The sequence below is a fragment of the Mastigoproctus giganteus genome, chromosome 5 (genome assembly GCF_048544385.1).
Source record: "Mastigoproctus giganteus isolate SK-2022 chromosome 5, ASM4854438v1, whole genome shotgun sequence".
Lineage (NCBI taxonomy): Eukaryota > Metazoa > Arthropoda > Arachnida > Uropygi > Thelyphonidae > Mastigoproctus > Mastigoproctus giganteus.
In genome coordinates, this window is record NC_143579.1 from 80,459,500 (window position 1) to 80,474,922 (window position 15,423).

Genomic DNA, 15,423 nt, shown 5'->3' on the forward strand with positions numbered 1-15,423 from the left:
AATGTCATGAGAAAATCCCATGAGGTTCTGTGCTGGGCTGTTTCTTATACAGCAGAGGCTCTCTTAATTGAGTTATTGAATTAACCGATGCTGACCCCTTGCCTCTTTAAAACATACTGTCATACTGACTGACAATCATGGTGCACTGCAGTATGTGTGAGTATTAGACAGTATGAATTAGGTGTGGGTGAAACAACTACAAAAGACTGCAGAAAAGAATCATAAATAACCTTAATGGAATTATTGTTTCACAATAATAGTTAAGTTCCTTGCTCCACTTTAAAGAAACTAATAGGGATAGTACATAATGCATTATGCCTGTAGTTTATGCATGAAAGACAACATGAAACTCTAATCAGTGGACCCATAAAACAAACATCAAAGAAAAGACCTTGGTCTTCCATAAAATGAATCATAGCATTCTGTGAAACGATATACTTGATCTTTGCCAGTGAAGGTGACTATTCCGTTATATAACGCAGTGAATGGGCCAAATCATAAAAACTGCATAGTCTTGGAAACCCCATTTTAGGAAAGATGGAGACATATTATTAAGTGTACAGAGAAGAGCAACAAGAATGGCTAAAGAGTTCTGTAAGTCAGTGTTTGGAAACCAAGTTGTGTAAATCTTTACACTTAGTCAGGTGACTGACACACACACTTAAATTGAGAGGGAATAACTGAAGGATTTTTCCCCTCAAAAGAATGACTGATTTATGGAGTTAGATGTCTTCAAAATTTAAAGATGGGTTTTAACTTAAACAGGGATTTTTTAGAGAAATAACTGAAGGAAACAGAAAAATCAAATGAGGGAAGATGACACTAGTTACATTCATCCTCTTTTCTTTTCTTTCTTGCTGAAAACAGTAATACTGAAAATATGTAAGGCACTCAGTTTCCTCTTTGATTCCAGCTGACCCCGAAAGGGTGATATATTGTATAAAATATATATGGCAATACCTCACTTAGCACGAGTTTCACTATAACACAGTTTTCAATTAAGTTTAAGTTGAAATTTACTGTATATATTAAAACTCATTCAACAGCTTAGACACGTACACTAGATATACGTTGTGTTATCGTAGACTAGGTATGCATACATATATGCTCCGGTGAAAACTCTGTTGTCTCATATGCACATATATGCTAACAGCTCCCCCCAAGCAGTCAGCGGCAATGTGCAACCGTGTTCAGTATTCTTAATTCCATCCTGACGTGATAGCTTTTCACTTCACAATTTATTTTTTATCTCTTTAAATACGATCGAAAATATATCTGCATCTTGGCTAGAAATCACTGCCAACAACATGAATTCTGTTTAGCAGCAGGTTTTGCCCCATTTGGCAAATGATTTCACTGGTTTCAATCACAAGTTCAGACAACTGCCAAAGACATTGTGAATATCGAAAAAGACTTGGGATTCGAAACTTTGTGCACGCACGCACACACACACACACACACACTGCCAATGTACGTGACTGCAGTGACACACATGCAAATGACTTAGAGACTGCAACTCTCTTGAAATTGACAAGCAAACAGCATATGAAGAAGAGGGAAAACAATTTTGAAGTGGATAACACTGAAGTGGCATCAAAAGCGATTATGAATAGAAATCCGAATGTTGAACGTAGCATCAAGATACGGCAAATTTTACAAGCCAGGATTTGATGCTACAAAGGCTTGTATGTCGAGAAAAAGAAGAGATGACTTCATTATTGAAATACCAAAATAAACAATAAAACTTTTTCTCATCTTTTCATGATGTTACCTTAATTTTTGCAACATTTTTTTTTTTTTTTTTTTTCAAATCTTTCTAAATTGGCTATCAAGTGCAAATTGTTCATATATTTATTACAATTTGTTTATAGACTGTTTCTCTGGTACACATTCAGTTAAAACCCATTATACCTCAATCGGCACGGTTTCACATAACACTGAACAATTTCAGTACCAATTATCAGTGCTATGCTGGGTATTGCTGTATTGTATAAAATATTATAGATTTCTAATGACATGACATTATTACCACACAGCCACAAGCCACTTCTTTTCACGGTTATCTCCCATTTCATTCCCCTTCCTATATTGGATGACCAATGGCATATACCTAATGAAGTAGTTGTGTTTTGGCTGTACAAAATGCATGCTCACAGGCAGACCTGCATTTTTGCTTGGGTCGAAAATGCACTGAGATTGGTTAACTACAACCTAGATTTAAGAGCACTAAATGTAGAATTCCTCCAATCATATACAGAACTTGAAACTTATACCTCTCTGAATTAGCACTGAGGCTAAGCTGGCAAGAAGGACACGTTGCTATTGCTTAATATCGGAGATCTATCTCTCATCGATCGAGCATATACATTCGACACCTTTTCGAGTGTTGAGAGAGAGAGAGAGAGAGAGAGACAGAGAGAGAGAGAAGAATAGTCTGTATAAATCCTATCTACAAATAATGAAGACACAAGACTTAACTGTAATTAATTTTCTAATAAAAAGTCCGATTTATTCCCAACTAACTATGATATATTGTACTATAGAAGTTAACTTGTACCTTATTATTTGATTTTTGTTATCAGTACAAGTTATTTGGCATTAGCAAGGGCACATGATGCAAGAAAGCAAGCTTATATAGCATTAGCCAAAAGAATTTAAAAAAACACACACCCTTCTCATTTCACCCATCCACTCGCTCCAAATGTTTGTCTAGTTCTACCATGAATCTGTTTAAGCTATCAACTTCTACAACGACAGATGGAAGTTTGTTCCAGCAATCAACCACCCACTGGCTAAAGGCAAACTTCCGCACATCTATCTTACAACTGTCTTTCCTCAATTTGAATTTATGCCCTGAGCAAGAGGAAGAATCCCATCAGCATTGATCATGCTCAAACCATTCAACGCTTTACACCTCAATTAGATCACCTCGCAGGTGCCTAGTCTCCAGACACTGTAGTTTGCAAAACTTAACCCTTTCTTCGTAAGAGCAACCTTTGTTCCATTCACTAATCTTGTTGCCCTTCTCTGTACTTGTTTCAACAGCTCTACATCCTTCTTAATGAGGCCTCCAGACATACAGTACTCAAGGTGTGGCCTGACCATTGCCTTATAGACGGGGGATAATCACCTCATTGTCCCTGCTAGAAAAATTCCTGTATATCATTGACAAGACACCATGAGCTACTCTTGCAGACCATCTGCACTGCTCAGAAAACTTCATATCTGCCTGCACAATTACCTTCAGGTCCTTTTCACTCTCTACCACTGTCAGTGTAGTACCACACAGTTGATACGTTACTCTGGGGTTACTGCTTCCCATATGCAGTACTTTACATTTGTCAATGTTAAACTTCGGTTGCCACCTCTCAGCCCATCTGCTCAACTTTTCTAGATTGTGTTGCAGCAACGTACCATTATTTGTGTCATTAACAACCCTGCCGACCTTCGTATCATCCATTAACTTGGACATCAAACCTGATATACCATCATCAATATCATTAATGAATACAGAAAACAACAATGGACCCAACTGAACCCCATGGGACTCCACTTATAACATTAGTCCACAAAGAGCAGTGTCCACTGATTACCACTCTCTTTCTTCTCCCACTCAACCATCCCTTTACCCATAGCAGCAATTTGCCTCCAATGGCACACTGCTCCAATTTGTACAGCAGTCTTCCATGTGCAACAGTATTAAAAGCCTTTTTAAGATCCAAATATATGATATCAAAATTATTCTTTGCATCCAGTTCCTTTGTGACTACATCATAGTATCCAATCAAATTGGTCAGACAAGACTTTCCCTTAACAAACCCATGCTGTGTCTGAGCTATAACTGAAGTCTTGTCTAAATGATCCTGCAATGCTTCTTTAACCAGTGCCTCCATTAATTTCCCTGGAACAAGTTAACAAGTCTGTAATTACCTGTGTCTCCCTTTTTCTCCTTTGTGGATTGGGGTCACATTTGCATATTTACAGTCCAGGTACCTCCCCTGAGTCCAAGGAAGCTCTTATAATTATGGCTAAATCCTTAAATTAATTCCTTATAATTATGGCTAAATCCTTAAATTAATTCCTTTAATTATTTAAATTCTTATGTTTACTATTTTGAAAGTTGTATGGATTTTTGAATTCAATTTCTGCCTAGGAGCACTAATTATGAAGCTATTTACATTAAACTGATATTACCAATTCAGGTCAACTCGTATATAATAGAACCATCGCTAATGTAAACTGAATGCAAAAATGCATGCAATTTTTGAATTATTTCAACATCTGCATTGAATATACCCCCACAACCTTTATTACAATACACTATTTTGTTTTTAACAGGCATATAAAATATTGTTTTATATAAAAATTTACATAATGGGATGGATATAAAATGATTTAAAATGGACTATAAAATTCAATACTAATATACCTAAATTTAAAAAAAAAAAAAAAATTTAAGCTTGCTGTCCTCAATTACAAAATATATAGTAATTGCCTTTTGTTTCTATACATGCCATTAGAAAAGATACAGCCTCAGCACATTTTGGCTACTGATGAAACCACTTTGTGATAGTCTCCTTAAAGTCACTCTTAGAATAAAACAGTGACTTCAAGGGTTTGAATTTGTGATAATCAAGAATATGTATGGTTTCTTGTCATTGTGGAGCAATGACAAGAAATGTAATATATGATAATAAATATATATATTATCATTATTTGTTTTTGTATTTTGTTTAATTTACAATCAAATTTCAATTTTTTTTTAATAACATCTAAATAATTGAATTACAGAGCACAATAAGTAGTCTGTTAAAATAAATATGGTGAAATACTATGGTGTATGTCTTTACCAACTAACGCTATTAAAAAAAAAAAAAAAACCGTGAACTGCAAATGATTGCTGATTTCTCAAGGGTTGACTCCCAGCTACAAATTTAAATAGTGAAACTACCAATATATAGCAGAGGTTCCCAACAGGTGAAACGCAAAGAACTGGGAGGAGTAATGCAAAAAATTTGTAACAGGTTCACAGATAATATTTTGAATATGAATTCTGAATTAAATTCAAATATTTTATTTTTATTTGTGGTAGATGGAATTATGTAGTATGCTGAACATACCATCTTCTTCCAATTTAAATTTATGCCTTTCCATATATTTCATCTGCAAAAGAGTAAAGATGCCATCAGTTTACTTGACTTTTTAAAACCTTATACACTTCAAATGTCATCACACAGATGCCTAGTTTCTAGAGAATGCAATTTACAGAAATTCAGCATTTCTTGGTAATATTCTTTTGTATCCTAACTTATCTTGTTGTTTTCTATACTCTCTCCCACAGATCAATGTTCTTCCATAAACTGAAGTTTCCAAACCTGCATACAGAATTCCAGATATGGCTTAACAAAGCCTTACACAATTGGGTTAATCACCTCTTTGTCCCTACTGGAAAAAAGATTCTATATAACAGACAGAACCACATGAGCTGTTCTAGCAACTTGTTTGCATTGTTTGGATCTAGCATAAATGAATCTAGCAATCGATGAATTAGAAAAATGCTGAGAAAATTAAAAGTTCAGCTATCTGTTCTACATCACTGGAGGGAAAAAGCACTACAAAAGTGAGAAATCCATTAATACAGAAAACTGAAAAGTTTCTTTCTGGATAGAAGATCTTATTCAAAAGAGAATGGCTCTTAGTCTTTATCTTTAAGTAAATCCCACATCACTATATATTATGAAGAGACACATCTGATAACCAAATAAAGAACACTGCTTTCTTCTGTTACTTCTCTAACATGTTGATATAGAAAGCAATCATCCAGAAAATCAAGAAGTGTTCTGTTACGGAATGAGCTGCCAATCCAATGAATTCCAACAGCTATCTGTAAAGTGAAACTCCTCCACAATTAAGACATTCTAATTTTCTGGCTCATTCTATTTGTCTGTATAGCAGTTCATTATACTCATCACAGTCATTTGACTATAACAAACTCCAACTCATTTTAATTTTTTCCATCGTTTATATCACACCAGAATGACTCAATGTCATAGTGACATCCTGCATCTATTTGTTGTGCTGTTGCCCTGTTTTATAGTCTATTTGCTTCTTAACCAAAAGCACCACTTGTTGTTGTACTGTTGCCCTGTTTTATAGTCTATTTGCTTCTTAACCAAAATCCCCCCCCCCCAATACAGAGTGACACTACATTCCTGATATATTCGTCATATCGGCATTTGATGAACTAACCAATACTTTAAACTCACTAAATTTATACTCCAAACCTCAGTGTATAAGCAAGTAAATGTGTGCTTGTTTATATTTAATTTTTTAAAGTAATTCTTACACAGTCCATGTAATTGCTAGTTGCTTGTGGACTCTCATCAGGCTTTGAAATAATTCTCTCTCCTCTCCTCTCCTACTTTTCAGACTACTGTATGTAAAAATAGAAGCAATGCAGGGAATCAATTGCATGTTCTTATAGATATTATTAAATTATTAGTCTGTGTTATCCTCCCTCTCCTACAAACTAAAATTCCTGACTAGCCGAACACTGCCTTGTTTGCATCAGAAAATAATCTTGTACCCCTTCCATTTAAGCATATCCTATCCAGGTAAAACAGTCTCATCTATTAAGAAGTACTGGCTGTGAGGAGGAAAATTCGCCTCATGAGCCTTGCACAATCTCTCCAGGGCCAAATAGTTATGTGTGGAAATAGCTGCATGTGACAAGTGAGTGTGTGTGTGTTTAGATGAGAACTGTTACTTTAGAAGAAAACAGAGGAATTAAACATGTTAATTTGGAAGAATAATCTCCCACCCCGGATATTATCTATAGAAAATGCAAGCTGATAAACAACATAATTATATGAAAGGCGAATATGCAAAACAAGTTAAGCACTCGTAATTAGACTTTTGTAGGATAGGATTAAGGATGAAATAGGCCCCCCGGCCATATTTAAATACAAGGCCACTTTAATATGTATATAAAAACTATTATTATTATTAATTTTTAGCACTATTTTAGAAAATATTTACACTAAAAATGAGACCCTCTTCGGGTGTGGCTGTAATAAAATTATTTCATTTAATAATATTGCAATAATATAACAATGGTGTTTTCATAGAGGCAAAATCATTTTTATTTAAAATTGTTTGTCGCTGCTACAAATAAGTACTCGGCAATCCGGTTCAATGTCCATTTGGCTGAAGTCATCATGTGGTTTGTAATCCCCTGCAATAAGATGTTCTGACAATAGAAGCTCAATGCAAAATCAAAATTTTGGATCCTCAATGAAATTCAAATCAATCAGTCATCCAACGATTTGCATGTTTTTTCATTTCGTGATTTCACTTGCTTGGTCAGTTATTTCTACCAAAATTTTAGATTTTAGCGAGTTTCGCTACCTGTGCAATTATTGTTTACAAAGCTTCAAAAATAGTAATGAAGAGTAGATTTTGAAAATTTATTATGTTTTTTACATGATTGAAGATTTTATTGAAGGAGAAATATATTTCGCCATAATAACGTAAATTACCACAGAATTCCAGCTGTCGGTATTATTGCAAATGCAATAAGATCGAGTTTACGACCCATTTATAATTAGATTGCACTAACAGAAAAGCCCAATAAACTGGAAAGTGCAAATTGTGTTGTGACCTCCAGAAATGTGCTTTAGAAAAATATCACAAAAGCATTCAAAACTTACTCTTATAACCAAACATAACAATAAATGGTGGTGTGTTTGTCTGGTTATTTTTGAAACAACTTCCTCATTTGGGAATCCCCCTTCATCAGTTATCCTATATCAGCTGTTCAGACAGAATCTTTTTCTAGTTCACACAACATAAAGTGTTTTAATCGGCAAGCAATGCTTTTGCTGATTTATTATTTGTCTATATAAAGCGTGTTTAATTAGTGCCTAAAATGAAGAAAGTAACAACAAAACAAATTTTAAATTTAGAGGAAAAATTAAAAGTCATTAAGGAGTTAGAAAATGGCAAAAAGGCTGTGACATTGGCCAAGAAATACAGCATAAATGAATCTAGCAATCGATGAATTAGAAAAATGCTGAGAAAATTAAAAGTTCAGCTATCTACATCACTGGATGGAAAAAGCACTACAAAAGTGAGAAATCCATTAATACAGAAAACTGAAAAGTTTCTTTCTGGATAGAAGATCTTATTCAAAAGAGAATGGCTCTTAGTTCAGATATTATTCATGCCCAAGCTCTGCAAATTTTTAATCGCTTACAAGAAGAAGCTGTCCTGTCCAATGCAGACATCTTTCAGGCCAGTAAGGGTTGGTTGAAAAATGTAAAAAAAAAAAAAAAAAAACGTCAAAGTCTTCACAATCTAAAATTAATGAGCGAAGCAGCCAGTTTTTTTTTTTTTTTTTTTGTAGTTGTTGGCGTATAGGCTTCTGTGGCCATAATGCACCTCCCAAGGTTTTTGCAGTACTTTGATCCAAGCCTGAGGAGGAAATCGAACCCGCGACCTTTGGGTTGCCAGGCAGGCACTTTACCCACCCGGCTAGCCCGGTCGGCTCGACGCAGCCAGTGCAGATACAGAAGCTGCTTCTTTGTATCCAAAAACTTTCAAGGATGTCATTGCCACTGAGGGCTATCTAGCAAGGCAAGTGTTTAATGCTGATGAGACCAGCTTATTTTGGAAGTGTATGCCAAGCTGAACATTCATTTCAAAAGAAGAGAAAACCACCCCAGGTTTCAAAGCTGCAAAAGATAGGTTAGCACTTTTGTTATATGGCAATGCAGAGGGTGACTTTAAGTGTAAACCACTACTAATTTATATGTCAGAAAATCCTTGTGCTTTTAAAGGAATATCAAAAAGCTCCTTACCAGTTCATTGGAAATTGATGACAACTAAAATCTTCAAGGATTGGGTTTTTAAATTGCATTTGTGTCAAAAAAAAATATATATATATATATTACCTGAAGAAGAACATAGCATTCGAAATCTTGCTCATTCTTGACAATGCACCCAGTCATCCTGCACAGTTGTCTGATATGCGCCAAAATGTGAAAGTTACCTTTCTTCCAGCAAATACAAGTTTGTTAATTCAGCCGATGGACCAGGGTGTTATAGCTTCCTTTAAAGTTTATTACCTAAGAAGATTTTTTTTTTTTTTACAATTGGTAGAAGCTACTCATGGCATAGGCAGTCTTTCAATTCAAGATTATTGGCAGAATTAAAACATTCTTGATGCTGGAAAAAATATTGAATTTGTATGGGGTAAAGTTAAGAATTCAACAATGAATGCAGTGTGGAAAAAGCTGTTGCCACAAAGCTGCACTAAAGAAGCCACAGTCGAAATTCCGGAGATAGTTGAGATTGTGAGAATAGGCAAAATGATTAGTGGAGAGGGATTTGAAGAACTGGAACCAGCAGATATCACAGAAGTCCTTGAATTTCTGTTTATACTCCGGCATGACAACCAAGTCAGTAGAGTTTACAATAAATCTTCAATACAAATATTTATCGTTTTTAGTATTCACGGCTTGAACCCCGGTCCACTCAAGGAATGCATGCTATGCACTCTCGCTCCTGACCACTCGGCTACGTCAGGCCTAAAAATTTCTGTTTATACTCCAGCACGACAACCAAGTCAGTAGAGTTTACAATAAATCGTCAATACAAATATTTATCGTATTTAGTAGTCACGGGCTTGAACCCTGGTCTACTCAAGGAATGTGTGCTGTGCACTCTCGCTCCTGACCACTGGGCTACATCAGGCCTATATCTCACAGAGAACAATTATCAGTGGACGATATTTTTTTGCAAATGTGAAGAAGATAACAAAAATGAGAAAATTATAAAAACGAAGAAAATGCATACAAAAATTTGACTGCGAAGAGACTAGCTGAGTTTTTAAGACTTGCAAATCAGCTTAGCCAAGAAGCTCTGGATGTGGAGCCTAATTTGGTGAGGAGTTTAAATTTTCACAGAACTTTATCATTAGCTTAGTTTCTTATGAAGAAATTTGTAGAGAAAAACAGTGTGCTTCTAAGCAAACAATTTTAACTAATTTTTTCAAAAAGTACCGGATACTGTTGCAAGTTTATTACAAGAAAATAGCGACAAAGAAGCAATGAATTTGGATTAAAAATTTAAAGGTAAATATTAGTGAGATTAATTTTATGGACATGTCTCTAATTTTTTTCTAACCTGAAGACAATTTTTTTTTTTTTTTTCAATTTAATTTTTTTTTTTTTTTTTTTGTGTACAGGTACAGAAACCTCATTATGTCATATAAACAATGTTTCGCATTATGCAGATTTGGACTACGTGTTTTCCCGGAAGGAATGTAACCCCGGTGTAAATCGGAGATGACTGTACTTTTAACAACAGGTTGTCTTTCATTTTTAAATCTGAAAGGAATTGTGAGGTTGATGTAGTTGGTAGCCCTCGACTGTTGTATGTTAAACTTTGTGTATTACTGTAATTTTTGTTACCATAATACTGTCAACACATATGGATCCCTGTGTTGAGATCTCTTGAGTGTGAGCAAACCTATATTAGGTCTGTTCACACTAACTACTGTTTCACCAGAATGCTGTATCATGCATGAATCAACTATTACTGATTTATAAAACACAAATTGACATGCCTTGTTTTTGAAAAAAATTCCAATTTTTGCTAAATCGTCCAACTCAGGATTATCTCATTCCGAACTACACAAAGCAACACTTCTCGATGGTCTACATCAATAATTATATTGTCCAACATCTCATTCTGTACCTTTCCGGGTCGAATTTATAATAACAAAAGAGACATACCTGTGTTGTTTAATGGTATACTAATACCTTTTTTATAGTTTTATGGCCCTGAGGATTGGCCGCTCTAAGTTATATTGCTATAATCCTTATTATGCGGTAGTACGTTTGGACTCTACTGTATTTCTGGAAGCTAGGCACTTCTGTGAAAGACAGCTAGCCCATAAATGTACAACTTAGGGGTTAATTTTAAAATGTAAGATCTAGTGATAGGTTGTAGTGTTTAGAAGTTCCGGTTTGGTCTTGTGAAAACTCATGAAATGGGGCGAAAATGCCGTGCATGCATCTGAACTATGTTTGTGGACAATTTACAGTGAAGTTGCAACATCGATCAATCACAGACAAGGTGAAACAAGCTTATTATTTTTATTTTTGTTGTCATGTGGGTGATCAGGATAAAAGGTGGGCACTGCATATGTTATGTATAACGTGCTAGGTAAATCTGACTGAATGGATGAAGAGGAACAATTCTAAAATGCCTTTTGTTTTCCGATTATCAGACGAGAACCAACAAGTCACTTCGAAGATTGTTATTTCTGCCTCACAAATACTAAGGGGTTTTCGAGGAAAAATACAGTTAAAATAAAATACCCCAACCTTCCATCAGCAATAAGACCAGTGCAACACACACACACTGGAACTCCACCTAGTTGTGAAGAAATCACTGTTCCTGAAGAGCAAGAGTCACTAGTGCCCATATCAGCCTCCTCAACATCTGCCGAACCTAGTTACAATCCTGAAAATGACAAACCCCACACTTAACTGAGCAAAGCGAACTTAACAATTTGGTTAAGGATTTTAAATCTTTCAAAGCAACAGGCTGAGCTATTAGGATCCAGGTTGCAATAGTGGAATTTGCTGGAAAAAAAACCACAAGGTTTTTTTCCAGCAAATTCAGAAGGCCTTTTAAGAAGGTTCTGTAATATACAGATGCTTCAAAAATGTTTTTTTGTTTTTCTATGGCCAGTGTTAATAGCCTCTTTTCAAGACGCCAATTATCCGCATCAGTACATAAAATTAGTGTTTTGTGAAGTCCTTTTAGAAACCGAAATGAAGTTTGTGGGTTATTATCAAATGGAAGGTTCTCTTTGTGTCTGCAAAGATGTAAATGGATTGATGGATGAACTAGGGTTTGAACACAATCTTGAAGAATGTAGATTATTCATCGATTCTTCTAAACTCAGTTTAAAAGCAATTTTGTTACATAATGGTAATATCAAACCATTGGTCCTAGTGGCTCATTCAGTGGATATGAAACAAACTTATGATAGTATGTCAATTCTATTAAATGCCTTAAACTATAAGAAATATTGTTGGAAAATTTGTGATTACTTAAAAGTATTCGCTTTTGTTGCTTGGACCACAGGGTGATTTTACTAAGTATTGTTGTTTCGTGTGTTTATGCGATAGGCGAGTAGTAGAACATTATATTGGGAAGAATTGGCCCATCAGAGAAGAATATGTTCCTGGGAAACTCAACATCAAATGCATGCCTTTAGTGAAATCTGAAATGGTGCTTCTCCAGCCTTTGCACATTAAGTTGGGTCTCATGAATTTTGTAAAAGCTCTGGACAAAAATATTGAAGTTTTCGAGTACTTAAAAAGCCAGTTTCCAAAAATAAGTATTTAAAAGTTGGAGGGCATGTTGGTAGGCTCACAAATCAGGCAGCTTTTAAAGAATGAAATCTCTGAAACTAAACTTAATGCCACTGAATTAGCCGCATGGAAATCCTTCAGAGCTGTTAGCAGTTTTTAGGGAATAAAAAACGTAGAGAACTATAAAGAGTTGATAAAAGAATTGTTGCATAACTATCAAAAGTTAGAATTCCGAATGTTGCTGAAGATACACTTCCTACATTTGCTACTGAACTTCTTTTTGGACAATTTGGGATCTGCCAGTGACGAGCAGGGGGGGAAATGAATCCACCAAGGTATCCACACTAAGGAGCAGAGGTATCAAGGATGATGGGATCCAGCAGATAGGTGACTATTGCTGGTTTCTGATAAGGGAGGACCATTCTGCTCATAAGAGGAAAATATAACTGTAAGTAATATGATTTCCTATTTTTGACTCCACTTTTGTGGGTTAATTGCTTACTTAAATCCAAATAGGTGTTTATAAAGTTTAAATATGTTATTTTTTTATTTTTGGAATGTTTACTGGTTCTCATTTCTATTTCAAGCAATTAATTTAGAAGAAAAGTAAAGTATATTTAGATAAGTAAAAATTCACAATTTTTGGAAAAAAGGAGCATGAACCCATAACATAAAAACGTGATGTGCTATGAACTTTCTACTGTTGTTTTCTTTTTCAGCACATTAATTTAGTCAGAATCAGTTGATTTTGTTTAAAATTGTTTAAAAAGTTTAAAATTGTTGGCTAGTGTAATTGGTTTCCACATTGTCTAAATTGCATTAGAATGGATTTAGCCTGTTTTGTGTATTCTTTCTTTTTTCTTGTGCTTTCCTGTATCTACATCAGCTTCACTCACAGTACCCAACATAGAGGGTAGAAGGAGAGAGGGGAGAGAGCGAAAAAGAGAAAGATCAAAAATCCATAAATAGAGAATAATCTGACTACTGTATGTTAAACGAAGAACAAGATTTTTAGAGAAGTTATGTCAGAAAACGGAAAGAGTCTTCTATGCACCAGTCCAGATATGAAAACAATATTTTATAGCAGGGGGAGGGAAAACTGAGAAACATACAGGCTCAATATCTGCTTAGAGAGAAATAATGCTGGAATTAACAGGAAAGTTTGTCTTTAGCCAGCGGGTGGTTGATTGCTGGAACAAACTTACATCTGTAGTAGAAGTTGATAGCTTAAACAGATTCAAGGCAGAACTGGACAAACATTTGGAGCAAGTGAATGGATGAAATGAGAACGGGGGGGGGGGGTGTTTGGATGATGCTATACAGTAAACCCCCACTATTCGCGGTATCTGTATTCGCGGTCATTGATTTAATATAAACTGAAACCTAAAAAAATGTGAATTTTAAAGCGCAGTGAACATTTTCCGCCATAAAAAAGTGGGCGTGGCTAAAATTATCTTTCCCGGTCAAAACAGTGCTCGGGGGGGGGGGGGTGACAAAATTGCAAGCGTGGATGTTTCTCGCTAATCCTTGTTCAGTATGTGTTATCCGCTTGTCATGGAAGGTTTCATCGTTTGCTTTTAATTTATATGCTTATAAATTGATATGCTTACAAAAGTGATAAATCTACCATTTTGCAGTGTAAAACAGACTTTTTCGAGTGTGTTAACGGCAGAAAGTGACTTATTGTGGACAAGTTCTTTCTAACCCGTACAAAAATATGGCTAAGAATAACAAGGGAAATGTGAAAAGATTAAAGGCGGCGATGACAATAGCGAATAAAATTGAGTTATTAGACAAAATTTCTAATGGTGAAAGTGTCTCCTCAGTGGCAAAACATTATAAAATCAATGAGTCAACGGTACGATCGATCAAAAAATCGGAAGAAAAAATTCACCGTAGTGTCCGTGAAAACGTGCTAATTGCTTCAAAAATTTGCTCTGTAACTTGTGATGTTAAATTAGAAAAAATGGAAAAAGCTTTAAATCTGTGGATAGAAGACCCAACTCAAAATAAAATTCCGTTAAGTTCACTCATCATTCGTTAAAGGCAAAACACCTTTATCAACACTTTAGCGAAACTGGTGATAGCACTGGCGGGATAAGCTTTTTAGTTTGAAAGATTTATTTGAAATTTCTAATAAATATCACATTTAATATTAAATTGTTTCTTATTTTCATTTCGATGCCATATGCTTGAATTTTACTATGTACTGTCTATATACGTAGTCATATTATAAAGGTACATATAATACATACATAGACAAAATTTCAGACTAGTTTTTCTTATATATTTCATAGTTTGGAACGGAACCCCTTTATTACTATGGGAGCCATAACTCAGTATTTGCGTTTTCAGTATTCGCGGCATTTCTCAGGAACGTAACTCCCGCGAATAGTGAGGGTTTACTGTATAAGTTTGCTTTCTTGCATCATGTGCCCTTGCTAATGCTAAAGTTTAAAAGGAAAAAAATGTCTTTCTGATACAGCAGGATTTACAGTTAAACAAGAAGGGGTTTTAGAACAAAAGGTATCCAATTTGATAACTCAGATTTTGGAAACTAATCAATTAATTAAAAAATTTCTGGGACAATTTTTTGTGGTCTCTGAGACACTGAGTAGTAGAAGCTTTGAAGATTAATAAATCTGGGACATGGCAGTTAGTTAAGTGTCTAATACTATGCTAAGTGATATTATAAATTGATGATGATGTTACTAAATGGTTGTTACTTCAGAAATACCATACCACTTTAACATAAATCATCCAAAAAAGTGGTATGCCCTGGCACACTGTCCAGAATCAACAAGGTCATGCTTACCAATTTTTTTTAAACAATATTTTTTCATACTATGCACAAATAGTATGAAAGATTTTATTAAATTCACAGTGGATTTCGATGTACACAATAGCCATTCATAGTGAATTTATGGGAATAAGGAATAAGTTTCAATTCCTCTTGACTCAGAATGTAAATCGTTATTAAAGTCACCTTTAATGAACTACTGAAAATGGCACTTACAGCTACAGTGAGGAAACC

General features: G+C 35.0%; 1 protein-coding gene across 4 annotated transcripts in view; it reads right to left on the bottom strand.

Moving 5' to 3' along the window:
- LOC150085522 (ran GTPase-activating protein 1-like) overlaps positions 1-15,423 on the bottom strand; it is a 384,391-nt gene that overhangs the window by 145,247 nt on the left and 223,721 nt on the right. The window lies entirely within an intron of this gene.